The 3,808-nt window shown below is 40.2% G+C and overlaps 2 long non-coding RNA genes across 2 annotated transcripts; one reads left to right on the top strand and one right to left on the bottom strand.

The window, feature by feature from the left end:
• Positions 1-2,060: 2,060 nt before the first annotated feature.
• On the bottom strand, positions 2,061-3,469 carry LOC135587568 (uncharacterized). Its single transcript, XR_010475913.1, has 2 exons — positions 3,239-3,469; positions 2,061-3,166 (listed from the first exon to the last, which is right to left on the bottom strand). It is a non-coding gene; the product is annotated as an uncharacterized LOC135587568 (long non-coding RNA).
• On the top strand, positions 2,923-3,518 carry LOC103973805 (uncharacterized). The gene is made up of 3 exons (XR_010475914.1): positions 2,923-3,014; positions 3,104-3,178; positions 3,260-3,518. It is a non-coding gene; the product is annotated as an uncharacterized LOC103973805 (long non-coding RNA).
• The last annotated feature ends 290 nt before the right edge of the window (positions 3,519-3,808 follow it).

Raw genomic sequence — 3,808 nt, 5'->3', positions numbered from 1 at the left:
TAGAGTCTCCGTAAGGCTTCCTCGACGAATGAGATTAATCACCGCTACGGGAAGGAGGATGTTGGTGCAACGAGCGAGAACGTTGGCGATGGTGAGGCTAGGGCTCCACAACAAACCGATAGGGTCGTGATGCATCGCTGATCATCGACCCTCCGCAAGGTTGCCTCGTCGAACGAGGTTGATCGTCATTGTGGGAAGGAGGATTTTGGCAATGACGATGAAGGGAGGCTTCCTTATTTCATTTCTTGATCCATCATTAGATAGCGTGGGTTAATTTGAGAGAAACCGACTTAAGAATTTCTCCAACTCACATGGTCGGAAATGAGTGGTGACATGTTGCATCTCTATTGACTTTGTTTACCCAAGTCATGGTCGATAGATGCCAAGTAAGAATCTTCCATTGTTGAGCAACTTTAGTGGAGACATATTGTTGCTGAAAGATCTCTGTGGATACCAAGTGATGATGCAGGTTGAAGGATGCTTCAATAAATATCATTGTCTATGACTGTCTAAGTCTTTACTACTGGCTGATCTTTGTTATTGTTATTATTATTGCTATTATCATGATTGATCATATGAAAGTCCAACAGCTTGATGCTACAATTGAGAAAATCCTCCAATCATGAACTTGTTTAACTTAAAAGAGGAACAAATAATTTAAACACTCATGAAACTAAAATCATAGGATTTTGTTTTTAGTCATTATTTCTTTGCTTTGCTTGTTTGTGAAAAAGAGGGCTTGAAAAATAATATGATAGTTCTGTCAATGATATATATGGATAACAAATACATATCACTTCTTAGCTCTCAGACATTATAAGGGTGTTTATTATGAATACCATGACTCTGTTATCCGACTTTTGCAGAATTGCAGGCTTTTATAATTCTATTATCCATCTAAAGATGGGCTATACATCCTTCGTGTCAATTGATACTATGTTTAGAATTGAATGAGTAAAAGCATATAGCTGTCATGAATCCAATGCTGGAGCACTTGTTTCTGTAGCTCCTTAATCACACACCACTTGGGAACTGGAATGTTAATTCTGTCAGTTCAATGAAATCCAATGTAACTACTGGTGATGGCTGTAGCTCGACAATTCTCTCTCCAAGGAGTAAGGAAGTGTGATTCTTTCTTCTCTTCTCTCAAGACCACTTGTCACGAGACAATAACAGAAGTAAATGAACAAAGAACACGCAAAGACTCCACTATGCTTTATATTCCAATACAGAAGCAGTTGATTCACAGATCAAAAGCTTCACAATAAACATCCAACATCTTCTCAAGCCCTATATAAAATGTAATAGTGTGCTAGATCATCACAACCAATACATGTCTACTAAAGCAAGTCAAGCATTCATATCTTGTCTCTGTGTCTATCCCTTCTCCTTTTACACATACTTCGCTGGCATATGAATTTTCTATAATGTTTGTTGATATTTACTATTGATTCTTCATACGGTTTGCAAGCAAGGAGAAGTTTTCCAATGGGCCATTCCATAATAAAAGCTTCATCATCAGATATTATAAATATATTGGACATTTTTCTGATAGCTTAGCTTATAGCCTATTCAAAATATTTATATGGGATATCATAGCAGGTTATGTGGGGCGAGTTTAAATCCTACAGCTTTCTATTTCTCGGTATTTAATTAAAAATATTTGCATAATATTCAATGTTCATTTAGGTTTAAATCATATTTGAGTGTCCTACATATGTCAAACCTAAAACAAGTTGTATTTGAGCTTATAAATACATTACATGTATTTTTAAACTAGGATAATAAGAATGACTGCATACAAGCGAGGAAGGCAACAAATTCAATGATATCAGAGTGACAAATATTTAATAAAGATGAAGTTAATTCCATGTTCTATTTGTCACGCCATTCATTTAAGACACTCATCATGGCAATACACATTGCATCATATCAAGAAGTAATGTTAGAGTTATCCACTTGTCTAGGAGCATATAAAAGAAATTTTTACTTGACTAATATTAGCATACAGCTTCTACAGACTAATTTTGTTCATAAACCATAGTTTTGTTCTCATATACTTCTAATTAAAAAGCCATATATTTCTTGTTCTTTTTCTTTTCATCATTTTGTTTACACATCTAGTTTCCTTCCCTTTGTACATAGAGAACACATTGCTGACTGAACACACACATGGAAAGAGACTGACCTCTCTCTCTCTCTCTCTCTCTCTCTCTCTTAGTTGTCTCCCCAAGATCACCAGCAGAGCGTCCAATGCCCAACTGGCCGCCTTAATTTTCATCTGTACCGAGGAACACAAAGACCGGGTGAAGGATGGCAGAGGCACAAGGACAAAGCTTGCCTGTGATCTGGCTCTCCTTCCTCCACAGCTACTTGTTTCATCTTCTTCTTCCTCTACCTGTCTCTCTTATATATACTACAAGAAGCTAGTCCAGCACCACTTGAACACATAATCGATAGAGCAATAGTAGAGTTGATTCAGGTCAATGAGCTCCGAGTACAGCAGTGGTTGCCAATCGGGTTGGACCTTGTACTTGGCCCACTCTTTGGATGACCAGAACTCGCTTTACCACCACGACGGTAGCTCCTTCCGTGGAGAAGAAGAAGAGGAGGACTTGTCCATGGTCTCCGATGCGTCCTCTGGGCCGCCACTGCTGCATGGAGATGATGACCATGGCTGCTGCTATCACAACTCCGACACTTGCCTTCACACTGCTGCACCTCCAAGTGCTGCACTGGGTGGTGATGGTGGCAAGAAGAAGAGAGCTGTAGCACCTCAACGGAAGGAGTACTCGGCTGCTTTGGATGACACCGCCAGCTCCCAACTCTTCAGCAGTTCTGAGGCATGCTGTAGCTTCTGTTCTCTGTCTCTTCCTGCTTTTGCCTATCGTTGACCTCTTTGAAAATCCTCTTTCTGATCACAGAACAGCTTCCATGACTGCAACAACCACCAGAAGCAATCCGTGGAGGGTCTTTTTGACTTCTCATGCAGCTTCTCCACTACCCACTTTCGAGTACATTCCAGTCTTTCCTTCTAATTTTGACATGTTGTGTTCCTCTACTCCACTCCCTAATGATTTCTAACAAGAACAAGATTTTGCAGGCCAGGCCTGCATCACAGGAGCAAATAGGCTACTCTCAATCCTCAACTTGTGTCAAGCCAACCCTGTCAAAACCAGTTAAGTAGTGACTACAATTGTGGACATGTTATTCCAAGTACAAACACTTCTCTGCTTACCTGTTTGTGTTGTGTCAAAAGGTATCAAGGAAAGACGGAGGGAAAAAAGGAAGAAGATACTGAAGGACCTTATGCCTACATATCTCAAGAAGATCTTCCTCTGAGGGCTTGAGTGTATTATTATGGCTCCCTCTGTTGCTTTTTCTTTTGGCATGTCAATGAAGCGTGAGGCAACCTGAGAAAATGGGAGGATAAGAATTAAGTTGTTTTCCGTTTTCTGCTGTATGATTCCCTTGTCAAGGGAGGAGGTAGCAAAATGAAGCTTTGTAGGATGTGTTCAGTCTGTTGTCCACACCTGTGTGTGGTGTTGGAATTAGCCACCAGGCTCCGTTTCCTTCTCTACCACCTACCCACAAGCATCACATGCATTTAAATGAATGAGGCCCCAGCGAGAATCCACAGCAACCCAACCTGCAGCTCAGGATGAGGATAAAGACCCAGCAATTAGTCCTCTTTCGATTGGAAACAGCATGATCAGATGCATAATTGTATTCACAACCTTAATCATATGGTAAAATGACTATGTAGCTAAGCGATGATACATAGATGAAAGACTTGAAATTGCATGGG

The sequence above is a fragment of the Musa acuminata genome, chromosome BXJ1-1 (assembly GCF_036884655.1).
Source record: "Musa acuminata AAA Group cultivar baxijiao chromosome BXJ1-1, Cavendish_Baxijiao_AAA, whole genome shotgun sequence".
In the NCBI taxonomy this organism is placed as follows: Eukaryota; Viridiplantae; Streptophyta; class Magnoliopsida; order Zingiberales; family Musaceae; genus Musa; species Musa acuminata.
The sequence above is the reverse complement of the archived record's forward strand: the minus strand, read 5'-3'. Positions and strand labels throughout refer to the sequence as shown.